This window comes from Leptonychotes weddellii, chromosome 12 (genome assembly GCF_054177405.1).
Source record: "Leptonychotes weddellii isolate Sample4059 chromosome 12, ASM5417740v2, whole genome shotgun sequence".
NCBI lineage: Eukaryota > Metazoa > Chordata > Mammalia > Carnivora > Phocidae > Leptonychotes > Leptonychotes weddellii.
The window spans coordinates 87,492,876-87,508,349 of NC_138380.1; positions in this window are offsets into that span (position 1 = coordinate 87,492,876).

The following is a 15,474-nucleotide window of genomic DNA, read 5'->3' on the forward strand; positions in this document are numbered from 1 at the left end:
AATTTTCACTTAGTATATGTGTATATCATATTTCCCAGTTGCATTTACATAGATGATTACTTTTATTTAATAACACATAAGATATGTGTATCTTGAAAGAAACATCTTATCTCAATTACATCATTTTTACCAAAATATTGAAATTTATAACAAATTGGGGTTTTTCGTTAACTTTCCAATGTCATATATATATATAACAGGTTATTTATATACATATTAACCTGGGTTATGTCTGCACAAAAATATAGTGCTGTGTAGGTAATAAGAAGAGAATACTAATTACTCCCATCTTTGTACCCTCAAACTAATCACATGCACTGAGCACAAGGATCAGGAAACTCTTCTTTGAAACTAGGAAACGCCTATAAACAAAATTTCATTTATAAGAAAGCCAGCCAAATGTTTTGTAAATAAGCTAAATTAAGGAATATGCTAAGAGAGGATGCAACCCTCTTCGGTCATGAGAGGAATAGACAGAGCATGTTTCCACATACGTGTGGGATAGATATCCTGTGAGGCAAAATCAGTGACCTCCTCACCTTAGATTAAATAGCATGGATAAGTTACAGTAGCCTCCCTAAACCTCACACCACAGATTTGTAGAAGACAGGAAAGCAAAAGTGTAGCTACACAGTATTTGTGAACAGCTGATTGAGAAAAGCGTAGCATCAGAAAAGAGTGTCAGCAGAAGTGACATGTGTCCAAACCAAAACCTAGATAGGTTTGTCATGCAAGATGTTGAGAAAATTCTAAAAAGCACAAGGAGGAAAATTATTCTAAAAAAATGGAAGAAATTAATAAATTTTGTTATTTTCTTCCATTTTTTTGGAATTTTCTCAACATTTTGCATGACAAACCTATCTAGGTTTTGGTTTGGACACATGTCACTTCTGCTGACACTCATATACATATATATATGTATATATATATATATATATTTGGGGATAATCAATAACTTTTCAATATTGATTAAATTCACCAATAAACCTATGTGGGGTCACTCTACCAATATTCTTTCAGTTAGGGAGGGAATTTCAGTAGTATTTATATGTCTTATACAGTTTTTAAGCTTTAGCTTTAGTTTTTCTAGTTATTTTATAATTTAGTTATTGGGAATGATATACTTTCCATTATGTTATTATTTATGTGTACACACGTTTCCTGTGTGTGAAAGAAAGGGCATAGAGACACTCTGATAAGGATCTGTGGGAAGACTCCTGTTCTCCTTAGTGAAAGTGTCAACATACTAGCTTGGCCAGTCATCACTGAACACTGGCAAAGCATCAATCTCTGCATTTCATGGAGTGTGGAAATGGGTTTCCTGTGGACCATGACCATGAGGCAGATCGTGAGGCAACTCTGACTCCCTGGTGCAGACTTGGGGAAGAAATGCTGCTAGACCAGGCTGTGGACACACCAGAGCAGTGCAGAGAAGCTGCCTCCCCTTGAAAGGGGTACACGTCTCCAGCACCTTCCCCCCTACCTCTCTGCTAGCTTATTCCAAACTTACCTTGTTGGAGGACTTGCCTGCAGGCACTAACCAAGCGTGTATGTCCTCAGCGATATATCTCTGTATTGTCTAACCTTTACATTCTGAAGCCAAGGATTTTACACTTAACTTTGAGGTACGACTAAAAAGAAAACAGCGCGGAAGCTACATTTGGTTTCGGTCCCAAATACAGAGTGTGAAGTTAAACTCATGTTATAAAATTTATTTTTAAATTAATTTTAATTACATAATTAATACATAAACAACTAAGCAAACACGTGTAAATAAACACAAGACTCACTGTAGAGGATGGATAGTTCTCTTTGGACTTCCAACTCAATTCCAGTCCCCTGTTTTCTGGAGCTGATCACACATATTAATTTCATGTGCTGTTTTCAGACATATTTCTACACATATATGTGTTTGTATGAACTATGGTATTGTTTTGAGGGTCTTTTTAAGGCACATATTATATATTGTATTATATTATTCCATTTGTCTTACAATGTAGCTTGGTGAGGTATCCAAGAGACTTTATATGGATCTAGCTATCTTTATATTCAACTGCGGAAAAGTATTCCAAAGTATTAATATACCACAGTTTCTGAAACTATTCTCTTGTTAAGGTGTATGTTGGTTATTTCTAAATTTTTTTGCTATTAGAACTCTTCAATGGTTGTTATTGTTGGTGCCTTTTTGTGTAGCTGTAAGACTCTTTGTAAGATGGATATCTAGAAAGTAAGTTGTGGGGGCAAATATATTCACCCTTCCAAATTATTCATCAGAAAGGCTGTACCAATTTATTCTTTCATAAATCAAAACTTGATATCATCAAACTTCAAGTTGTCCTATTTTCACAATGAAAAATAATATTTCAGGGATGCCTGGGTGACTCAGTCGGTTAAGTGTCTGCCTTCGGCTCGGGTCATGATCCCAGAGTCCTGGGATCGAGTTCTGCATTAGGCTCCCTGCTCCGTGGGGAGCCTGCTTCTCCCTCTGCCTCTGCCTCTCTCTCTCGCTGTCTCTCATGAATAAATAAATAAAATCTTTTAAAAAAAAGAAAAATAATATTTCAGTGTTATTTTAATTTCTAGTGAGTTTGAGATCATTTCATATATAAATTAGTCATCGTGCTTTCTATTCTATATAAATCTTTCCTTATTTTATAGCTCAATTTTTTGTATTAATTTATAGAAACTCTTTATATAATTTGAATGTTTATCATTTGCCTATTATATATTTTAAGTATATGTCCCCAAATCTTTTGTTTTGAATTTGTGGAGGCTTTTGTTGCACAAATGGCTTAATTTAGTTAAATTTTGAATTATTTTCTCATTTTTTAATATTTTATTTATTTATTTATTGAGAGAGAGAGGGAAAGCGTGCATGATTTGGGGGAAGGACAGGGGGAGAGGGAGAGAGAGAATCTCAAGCAGACTCCACGCTGAGCGCAGAGCCCGACGTGGGGCTCAATCTCACAACCCTGAGATCACGACCTGAGCCGAAATCAAGATCAAGAGTAGGTCTCTGTCTCTTTTTTTTTTTTTAAAGATTTTATTTATTTATTTGACAGAGACACAGCGAGAGAGGGAACACAGGCAGGGGGGATGGGAGAGGGAGAAGCAGGCTTCTCACAGTGCGGGGAGCCCAATGTGGGGCTCAATCCCAGAACCCCGGGATCATGACCTGAGCCGAAGGCAGATGCTTAACGACTGAGCCACCCAGGTGCCCCAATTTTGAATTGTTTTCTGTTATGGTTTAGTTTTTCTATTTAAGAATGACTTTCACTAGGGATGCCTGGGTGGCTCAGTCAGTTAAGCATCTGACTCTTGATTTCAGCTCAGGTCATGATCCCAGAGTCTTGAGATCAGGCCCTGAGTTGGGTTCCATGCTGAGTGTGGAGCCTGCTTGGGATTCTCTCTCTCTTTGCTCCCCCCACCTCTGCTCACGCTCTCTCTCTCATTCTCTCATGCTTGTAGTTATGTGCCTAATCTGATTAAATGTGTGTTATTGAATGTAAGGCAACATGGTTCTGTTTCTTCTTTGAAAGCATTGAGTCAAATTTTATAATTCTATTTCCAATTACAGTGGACCATTTTTTGCTTGCTTGTTTCAAGTTTATGTTTAAATTCTAGTTAACATGTAGTTTAATATGGCTTTCAGGACTAGAATTTAATGAGTCATCACTTACATATAACCCCCAGTGCTTATCACAAGTGTCCTCCTTAATACCCACCACCCATTTAACCCATCCCCCACCCACTTCCCCTCCAGCAACCCTCAGTTTGTTCTCTGTAGTTAATAGTCTCTTATGGTTTCCCCCCTCTCTCTTTTTTTCTTCCTTCCCCTATATCCATCTGTTTTGTTTCTTAAATTCTACATATGAGTGAAATCATATGGTATTTGTCTTTCTCTGACTGATTTGTTTAACTTAGCATAATTCACTCTAACTCCATCCATGTGTTTGCAAATGGCAAGATTTCATTATTTTTTTATGGCTGAGTAATATTCCATAATTACTGTTGACCCTTGAACAACATGGGGATTAGGGGTGCGACCCTTTATGTAGTTAAAATCTATGTATAACTTTTGATTTCCTCAAAATTAAGTACTAATAGCCTATTGTTGGCCAGAAGTCTCACCAATAACTTAAACAGTTGAATAACACATTTGTTGCATATGTATTATACACTCCTTCTTATAATAAAGTAACCTAGAGAAAATTACTATTTAGAAAACTGAAAGGAAGAGAAAATACATTTACAGTACTATACTGTATTTATTGAAAAAAATCTGTGTATAAGTTGACCTGTACGGTTCAAACCCATGTTGTTTGAGGGTCAACTATAATATCATTTGGAAATTTTCTACTTTGCTATTACAATACTTTTTATCAATCTGCCCACCACACAACAAAAGAAGATGCAAATGGATGAGAAGAGGAAATCATAATGAAAAATAGCACATATGTCTATTTTGTTCACATTAAGACATGTAAAACACAATATTTCAAATTGTTAGTGTTTAAAATTAATTTTAGGACTATATAATAGACTATATAAATATGGAATAAAATAAATTTCAACTTTTCACCTCATTCTATGTTGCAAGAGTGCAGTTTATTAGAAAAAAATTAACCTTTAACAATAAATGTTCATATATTTTAAAATATTTCTGAGCTACTCAATATAATTGCATATACATAGAATGATTTGTGAAATAAGAATAAGTGTTAATGAGTATGCGGGAAAATGGGAAGTCTCATACACTGTTGGTGTACAGTTTAAATTTGTACAGCCGCTATTGAAAACAGTATTGAGGTTCCTCAAAAAATTAAAAATAGTACTAACATACAATCCATCAATTCCACTTCAGGGTATATAGCTGAAGGAAAAGAAATCACTATCTCAAAGAGATATCTGTATCCCCATGTTCATTTCAGTATTATTTGCAACAGCCAAGACGTGAATAAAACTCATGCCCACTGATGAATGGATAAAGAAAATGTACTCTATATATACAATGGGATATTATACAGCCATAAATAAACATAAACAAGAAAAAAAGAGCTGTTATTTGCAACAACATGGATGGACCTTGAGGGCATTAGGCTAAATGGAAAAAGTCAGACACAGAAAAACAAATACTATGTGATCTTACTTATATACAGAATCAAAAAAAAAAAAATCATAGAAACAGAACAGATTGGTATTGCCAGAGGAGGTGGTTGGAGGGGGGGAAAGGGTTAAGGTGGTCAAAAGGTACAAACTTCCAGTTATAAGATAAATAAGTCTAATATTAAATATTTTAAACTATTAAAAAACACAAACTTTTTATAGTTTAATATTAAAAGAGCCAATTCTAATAAACATAGATATTAGACATACCAAATTCATTTTATAAATACTGAAGAATTTAGAATTAAAATTTATAGAACAAAAAGTTGTTATATGACTATGAAAGGCGTATTTACTTTCCAAATTACAAAAATTGTTTGAACTTTCCTTGTTCCTTCTAAAACACTAGATACATTTGTTTTTATAATTTCTCATAATAAAGAAAGTTATTGTAGAAGTCAAGATTATTATACATATCTTACTTTGGATATTTAAATTCTTTTGTGTATTTTCTTTTAGGAGTGATAAAAAGCATTCATTTCTTAGTACTGTTTGCAAAGCTTTTTAAAATGTCCTGGTAGGGGCGCCTGGGTGGCTCGGTCAGTGAAGCGTCTGCCTGCGGCTCAGGTCATGATCCTGGAGTCCCGGGATCGAGCCCCGCATCGGGCTCTCGGCTCAGCGGAAAGCCTGCTTCTCCCTCTCCCACTCCCCCTGCTTGTGTTCCCTCTCTCACTGTGTCTCTCTCTGTCAAATAAATAAATAATATCTTTAAAAAAAATGTCCTGGTATATTGTGGGCAAGGGACCATTAGAATGCTGATAATGATGAAAAGTAAGCTTGGTTCTAATATTCTATTACTTAAGATTTGGTTGTATTTCCTGAACATGCAGAATACTGAAGCATGTTAGTACAATAATAACAAACATTTCCTTGAAGGCGTCTTGTCTGTCCACATTTCAAACAGACAAGGGAATTGGAAACCGAATGTACAGTGCTGGTTCTTTTGATATTCTGAGCGCTAAATTTTAAAGCAACTTTTTATGAAACCCACTGGAAGAGTTTTTTCTGGTACCAATTCATTTTTATTTTGACTTTGTAATGAATGATCATGCTCTTGATATGAACTTGAAGAATAATACTTGAATGCATAGCTTAAGTGTTATGTGAATTAATAAGAATTATAGTCTGATGTATGAATTTACATTTAAAGTAAATCAGTAGCTATTTAAAGTAGATAATTATTTTTCAGTAAAGTGCAGTACTATTATATTAATCAATTTTGTAAAAATCATTCTGGATTGCCCTTCACATCTGCTATGGGTTGAAGAGTTGTCCCCTCCAAATTTATATGTTGAAGTCGTAATCCCCAGTGCCTCAGAATGTAACCATATTTGGAGATAAGGTCTTTAGAGAGGTAATTAAGTTAAATTGAGGTTATTATGGTGAGCTCTAATCCAGTGTGACTGATGTCCTTATAAGAAGAGGAGATAAGAGGGGCGCCTGGGTGGCTCAGTTGGTTAAATGTCTGACTCTAGATTTCAGCTCAGGTCATGATCTCAGGGTCCTGAGATCAAGCTCCACATTGGGCTCCGCGCTCAGCAGGGAGTCTGCTTGTCCATCTCCCTGTGCTCTTTCCCCAATCACAATCCTTCTCTCTCTCTCTCTCTCTCAAATAAATAAAATCTTAAAAAAAAAGAAGCGGAAATAAGAACAGAGACATTCACAGAAGGAAGACCTTGTGAGGAATCAGGGAGAAGACAGTCACCTACAAGCCACCTATAAGCTAAGGAAAGAGACCTTAGGAAAAACCAACTTGCCAATACCTTGATCTTGGACTTGTAGCCTCCAGAATTATGAGAAAATAAATTTCTGTTATTTAAACCACTTGATCTATGATACTTTGTTATGGTAGCCCTAGCAAACTTATACAATATCATTGTGCCAAATTATTTGTGACATGGCAAAAGTAATTATAGGAAGTTATTTATTTTGCTGCTATGTCTTTTACAATTACACCATATAAAGCATTTGGTGTCATGGTTTACCTCTCTCCTAGCCAAAATGAATCTTTTCTTCCCCTATACATAAAGAAAATGATTTAGACTTCCAGGATAAAATGTGTGTGGTTAGCCACGGCTTTTCAAAATGTTTTTCCATCTGTGAAAAGATAGATAAAAAAAGATGCAAAGTCACAACAAGAAAGAATGCAAAGATTCCCAGTATACTTATTCCCAGGATTTGGAAAGGATTTCCACCAGTCAAAGGGCTAGAGAAAGAGGAAGCAGAAACACAATCAGCTAAAGTGCTGAAATCTCATAAATTAAACTTCTGGTCCTGGAAATAGGCAGATTTAGGTCTCCCCACCCTTCAGCCCTCTGTCTTGAAGATTCCTAAAATCAGACAGCCATACCCCTCCTGTCTTTGGGATGCCCAAAGCCCCAAGCCCAGTCTTAACCTGTCATGACCAGCTTCCCACATCCAAGGGAAGCACAAGTCCAAGGATAGAGGAGGGAGGGAGGGAAATGGATCAACCCACCGAAGCATCCTGGAATTTTAAGGCATGTGGGTACCTGGGGGAGAACAGCTAAGTGGTTGGTCTTAGGCTAGATCCTAGAAAGTGAGTCAGCTGTGGAGATTTCATTGTTTATTTTAATGGGGATAATGGGGGTTGAAGCGTTCAGTGTAAGGCGGAAAAGAGGGAGACTAGGATGGAGACCCTCAGTGCTGCCCTTCCAGGATGAACAAAGTATATGTGTGTGTCGGGGCGGGGGGAGGGCATTGTCTATTTGCCCTCTATCTCTTATCTATGTCAACAGGAAATCCAGGCAAGAGTTGGATATGTTAGAAAATAAAAATAATTTTCCCTCTATCTTCTAGATTCTTGGCTGAGACCCTCCTGTAATAAAAAGACAAATTAAGTGGAGAAAAATAAATTTAATTACATGTGTACATGAGGAAGCCCCACAAAGATATGAGACCCAAAGAATTGACCAGAGCAGGCAGTTTTTATTCCTTTTAGACAGTGAAACAATAGATTTGTGAAGAATTGATAAGATGTAAGAGTTTGGGCTAGGTGTAGTAAAATGGTGAAGAAGTAACAAGTTTTGTTTACACAGTCTTCTTGGCCTTAAATTCTCTGTCTCTGGTGTTGAGGACATCTTCTTCCCTCCTGGTACAGGAATGGTAAATTTCACATGGGAGATTTATCTCTTGCTTTCAGGGAAAAAAAACAAAGGGGGTGAGGGAGGTCAAAGTCACCTTCCTGTTTCTGTTGTTTTCTCAAACTCCTTGAGAAACTCCATATTTAATATGCCATGACATCTCTTTTGGGTGGTGTGTCCTGAACTCCATCAGGTACCTATAGGAGTACATTTCTCCATCAATCAATAGCAAGGACCCAGAAGCAGAGAATGGGCAGGGATGAAAAACAATGGGCTAAGGTAAAATTCTCTGATATAGGAGCTGGCTAAGGGAAGGGAGGACTAATATTAAATAAAAAGTACAAAAAAAGAAGTCAAAAATATGCATTATAGGAACTTTCTGTAGTCATTAAGTGAATATTTACATGGAATTTTGAAAGCATGTGGACACATGTTTAAAACTCTAGAAAAATGTTAGTATGTACATGTTAAAAAAAATACTCATAGAGGGGTGCCTGGGTGGCTCAGTCAGTTAAGCAACTGCCTCTTGATTTTGGCTCAGGTTATGGTCCCAGGATCATGAAATCGAGCTCTGCGATAGGCTCCATGCTCAGTGGGACGTCTGCTTGAGATTCTCTCTCTCCCTCTGCCCCTCACCCGCTCTCTCTTGCTTTCTCAAATAAATAAACTCAATTTAAAAAAATACCCATGTAAGTTGTGAATATCCTCAGCATTTAGATATAGGTACTTTTGATTATCTTATGCAAACTGCTTTTTTTTTTTTTATTTTTCACATTCTCTTCAAATAACATTTCTTTTGAAAATGAAATAGTTTATTTAAAATATGGAAGGATTAAATGATGTTTAAGAGGCTTAGAAATACAATCTACATTTAATCTAGAGAAAATGTTTGGTGTCTACTTTCTCTAGTATAATCTTTTACAGCTGCATGCTCTGTATGCTGTGTGACTGACTTTGTCTTTACTGAAATTTAATCTTCCTATTATTCAAATGTTCTACATAATAACACCTAATATTGGAAAGATCGCTATAGTTTACAGGACACTTAGGCATAATTTCTCATTTAATCTTCACATCTGTCTTGAGAAATAGGTAAAGTAGGAATTATTCTCACTGTTTTAGTGATGAAGGAGTCAAACCAAGAGAGATGACTTGAAAGGTCCAAGGAAATATAACCACCACTTGGTGGGACCCGATTATTCAGGTCTTGATGTCAAGGACAATATTCTTCTCAGCACCCCATAGGCTATTGTGAAATTTGCACCACTCCAGTGTAACCTGCCTAAATTTCTCAGGGGATCACATTAGTCCCATGGAACGCAGAGAAGACAGCTTCATGGTCTAAGGAGAGTGCTTAACTTCTGGTTCCCTACCCAGCAAATGGAAAGAACATAGCTTAGGAATACAAAGTCATCCTGGAACGTGGGAGGAGGCTCTAAGGAGCCTCAAGGGTGGATTCTCTGCTCTAATCATGTTGCGAAGCATTCCTCCATGCCCATTAACCCATCCACCAAGAGGAGCATTATCAATAGCTCCCCAATGCAAACACCTCTACCATCTGGGAATTAATCTAAAGTATGCTAGATACATATCATACGTTTTAAACGATGGTTACTTCCAAAAAAGTTCCTCTATCCTTGATCCCCCTTCCCTCTGAAAGAAATGAGTAAATCTAGCCCCAGGAGAATGCAGGGGAGGTGATACGGAATTTGGAAAGAGACACACACACTTGGTTTCTTTTCCTATGTAATAACTTACTTTGGGAAAGTCACTTGTCTTTTTTTTTTTTTTTAAAGATTTTATTTATTTATTTGAGAGAGAGAATGAGATAGAGAGAGCATGAGAGGGGGGAGGGGCAGAGGGAGAAGCAGACTCCCTGCTGAGCAGGGAGCCTGATGCGGGACTCGATCCCAGGACTCCGGGATCATGACCTGAGCCGAAGGCAGTCGCTTAACCAACTGAGCCACCCAGGCGCCCGGGAAAGTCACTTGTCTTAACATATGCGATTTTCTCACAATATTCTGAGTCTTTGTAGTTTAGAATTACAGAGAAGTGATATTTACAATTTTAAAAAATTTTTGCTTTAAGATATTATATGACTACTAAGCTTCATTAAAATACAAATAAAAACTGAGAAGTTTTTTTTTTTAAGCAATCCCTGAATTATCATTAATTATCACACTTTACAGCTAGCCTGAGAAAAATCTACTCATCCTATACGATTTTTTTTTGGATTAAATGTAAACAGACAGACAAAAACATAATGTATCTGGTATATATTGGGTACAAAATAAACATATATCCCTTTCAAAGCCTGGTCTACTTTATTCCTCCTGTTGAAAATTATTACATTGATTAATAACCTTATTCACTGATTCTCATTTGTATATTCCTTTGCTGTCTCACCCATCACCTTTCCCCTCCCTGCAAGGCTTCTGACTAATCCCTCTGTGCACTTCTTCCACTGTGTGTTAAGAAATCTAAGTTCATATGAAAACACATTTGTTTGCTGAAGCTTTTTGTTTGTTAAACAACAGAAGCACCTCATCATCACATATGTAAATCTGTCTTCTCTTATTTTTTTGTAACTCTTATCAAATCATAAACAGTAGATAAAACTATGCCAAGAAAGCACGTTGCTGGTTTGAAGGAGCTTAGAATCTGATACAGGAATGCAGATTTTGTGTGTTTGTGTGTATGTGTGCGTGTGTGTGTGTGTGCACTCATACGTTTTTATAAACAACATGTTGTAATTTTTATGATAAGATCTGTACAAGGTTGAATGGAGATATGTAGGTAATTGATAAATTTTAATAGGTAGGGGCAGGAGGGATGGCAAAAGAGTGTACATGCATGCATTTGTAGATATTTGAGCTAATAATTAAAATATGAGCACGGAGGACATTCCATGCCACCAAATAGTAGAATCATAAAGGACTCAGTCACTGGAAGTAACTGGTGACCACTGGGATTTAGAGAACAAAAAGGTACAGTAAGAAGTATATTTGAAGGCCCAGGCACAGGAAAGGCATTGAAGAGGAAGTTTCAAGTAAATTTGGACTTCATTCTATAGTCAGTGAAGATGATTATTTATTTATTTTTCATTCAACAGATATTTATTAAGCACTTACCATGTTACCAAAGACACAGTTCCAGGCCTGGGGGCTCTTTGGTAAATAAATCAGACAAGGTTCTCCGCCTTCATGGATCTTCATTCTGCAGGTACCAGGCCTCTGAGTTTGGCTCAGCTGTCCTCTCTGACCAGAGCATCAAGTAAAGCCAGGGGGGACCCATACCCTGCTTAATCTTTTGCTTTGTCTTTTTTTTTTTTTTTTAAGTTCAAAATTTTAATAGTTAACATATAGTGTTACATTAGTTTCAGGTGTACAATATAGTGATTCAACACAGTGCTCATCAGGTCAAGTGTACTCTTTAATGCCCATCACCCATTTCACCCATCCCTCCACCCACCTCCCCGTTGGTCACCATCAGTTTGTTCTTCATTGTTAAGATTCTTTGTTTGTCTCTATCTCTATATTTTTCCTTTGTTCATTTGTTTTGTTTCTTAAATTCCACATAATTATCTTTCTCTAACTGACTTATTTCACTTAGTATTATACTCTTTAGCCCCATCTATGTGGTTGCAAATGGCAAGATTTCATTCATTTTTATGCTGAATAATATTCCATTGTATATATATAATATATATATCACTTCTTTATCCATTCATCTGTTGATGGAGAGTTGGGCTGCTATGATTTGGCTATTGTAAATGATGCTGCAGTAAACATAGGGGTGCATGTATCCCTTTTAATTAGTAGTTAGTATTCAGTTTTATATCTAGTAGTAAGATTACTGGATCATAAGATAGTTCCATATTTAACTTTTTAAGGAACCTCCATACTGTTTTCCAGAGTGGCTGCACCAGTTTGCATTCCCACCAACAGTGCACAAGGGTTCCTTTTCTCTCCACATCCTCACCAACACCCATTGTTTCTTGCCTTTGATTTTAGCCATTTTGACAGTTGTCAGACAACAGACAATAAACGTTGTTTAATTTGCATTTCCCTGATGATGAGTGATGTTGAGTATATTTACATGTGTCTGTTGGTCATCTAGATGTCTTCTTTGGGGAAATGTCTATTCACATCTTCTGTCCATTTTTAAATTGGATTATTTATTTTTGGGGTATAGATTTGTATAAGTTCTTTACATATTTTGGATACTCACCCTTTATCTGATATGTCATTCAAATGGGAGAAGTCCCATTCACTAGGTTGCCTTTTAGCTTTGTTGACCATTTCCTTCACTGTGCAGAAGGTTTTAATTTTGATGAAGTCCCAATCATTTATTTTTGCTTTTGTTTCCCTTGCCTCTGGAGACGTGTCTAGTAAGAAGTTGCTACAGCCAAAGTCAAAGAGGTTACTGCCTGTGTTCTTCTCTAGGATTTTGATGGTTTCCTGTCTCATATTTAGGTCTTGCATCCATTTTGAATTTATTTTTGTGTATGGTGTAAGAAAGTGATTTATTTTCATTCTTCTGAATGTTGCTGTCCAATTTTCCCAACACCATCTGTTGAAGAGACTTTTTTCCATTGCATATTCTTTCCTGTTTTGTCAAAGACTAATTGACCATATAATTCTGCATTTTCTATTCTGTTCTATTGACCTATGTGTCTGTTTTTGTGGCAGTACCAGGCTGTTTTGATCACTACAACTTTGTCATATAACTTGGAGTCAGGAATTGTGATGCCTCCAGCTTTGCTTTCCTTTTTCAAGACTGCTTTGGCTGTTTGGTGTCTTTTGTGGATCCATATAAACTTTAGAATTGTTTGTTCTAGTTCTGTGAAAAATGCTTTTGGTATTTTGATAGGGATTGAATTAAATGTGTAGATTGCACTGGGTAGTACAGACATTTTAACAATATTTGTTCTTCCAATCCATGAGCATGGAATGTCTTTCTATTTGTTTCATTTTCAGTTTTTTTTTTTTTTTTAATCAATGTTTTATAGTTTTCAGAACACAGGTCTTTCACCTCTTTGGTTAAGTTTATTCCTGGGTAGCTTATATTTTTGATGTAATTGTAAATGGAATTGTTTCCTTAATTTCTCTTTCTGTTGCTTCATTATTAGTGTAGAGAAATGCAACAGATTTCTGAACACTGATTTTGTATCTTGGAACTTTACAGAATTCACTTATCAGTTTTATTAGGTTTTTGTGGAACCTTTAGGGTTTTCTATATAGAGTATCATGTCATCTCTAAATAGTGAAAGTTTTACTTCTTCCTTACCAATTTGGATGCCTTTTATTTCTTTTTGCTGTCTGACTGCTGTGGCTAGGACTTCCAGTACTTGTTGAATAAGAGTGATGAGAGTGGACATCCCTGTCTCGTTCCTGACTTTAGGGGAAAAGGACTCAGTTTTTTCCCATTGAGTATGATATGTGCTATGGGTTTTTCATATAAGGCCTTTATTATATTGTGGTATGTTCCCTGTAAACCTACTTTGCTGAAGGTTTTTATCATGAATGGATGTCATTCTTTGTCAAAATGTCAAATCCTTTTTTCATCTATGGAAATAATCATATGTTTTTATCCTTTCTTTTATTGATTTAAGGCATCATATTGTTTGATTTGTGAATATTGAACCACACTTGCATTCTGAGAATAAATTCCACTCTATCATGCTGAATGATTTTTTTAATGTATTGTTGGATTCAGTTTGCTAGTATTTTGTTGAGGATTTTTGCATTTATGTTCATCAGGGTTATTGGCCTGTAGTTCTCTTTTTTAGTGGTGTCTTCATCTGGTTTTGGTATTGGGGTAATGCTGGCTTCACAGATTGAAATTGGAAGTTTTAATTTCTTTTTAAAAAATATTTTATTTATTTATTTGAGAGAGAGAGACAGAGATAGTGAGAGAGAATGTGAGCGGGGAGGAGAGGGAGAAGGAGGCTTCCAGCTGAGCAGGGAGCCTGATGCAGGGCTCAGTCCCAGGACTCTGGGATCATGACCTGAGCTGAAGGCAGACGTTTAACTGACTGAGCCACCCAGGTGCCCTGGAAGTTTTTCTTTCTCTTCTATTTTTTTGGAATAGTTTGAGAAGGATAGGTATTATCTCTTTAAGTGTTTGGTAAAATTCACCTGTCTGGGCCCAGACTTTTGTTTTTTGAGGGTTTTTTTTATTTCTGATTCAAATCATTGCTGATAATTGGTATTCAAATTTTCTGTTTCTTCCTGCTTCAGTTTTGGTAGGTATATGTTTCTAGGAATTTATTTATTTCTTTTAAGTTGTCCAATTTGTTAGCATATAATTTTTCATAATGTTCTTTTACAATCATTTATATTTCTGTGGTGTTGGTTATTTCTCATCTTTTGTTTCTATTTTATTTGCCCCCCTCATCTTTCTCTCTCTGTCTGATGGGTCTTGCTAGAGGTTTATGAATTTTATTGATATTTTCAAAGAACCACTCCTGGTTTCATTAATCTCTTCTATTGTTTTTTAGTGTCTATATCATTCATTTCTGGTCTAATCTTATTATTTCCTTTCTTCTCCTAGTTTTGGGTTCTGTTTGTTCTTTTTCTACCTCCTTTAGGTGTAAGGTTAGGTTATTTGAGATTTTTCTCAAATAAACTTTCTTCTTAGAACCACTTTTGCTGCATCCCAAAGATTTTGGACTATAACGTTTTCATTTTCATTTATTCCCATGTACTTTTTGATGCTTTTTAAAATTTTTTTGGTTGATCCATTTATTGTTTAATAGAATGTTATTTCACCTCAGTGTATTCATGCTCTTTCCAAGATTTTTTTTCTTGTGGTTGATTTCTAGTTTCATAGCGTTGTGGTCAGAAAAGATGTGTGGTATGACTTCAATCTTTTTCTTTTTTTTTTTTTTTTGAAAGATTTTATTTATTTATTTGACAGAGAGAGACGCAGCAAGAGAAGGAACACAAGCAGGGAAGTGAGAAAGGGAGAGGGAGAAGCAGGCTTCCTGCCGAGCAGGAAGCTGGATGCTGGGCTCGATGCCAAGACCCTGGGATTACGACCTGAGCCAAAGGCAGAGGCTTAATCACTGAGCCACCCAGGTGCTCCTATACAACTGTGTTTAAATTTGAAACCTTCCATGTAATAACACATTTAAAATTTGACTAAAAATATTTCAGCATTGGAAAATACCTAAAAGAGACCGAAAGTACTGAAATTGACTCAA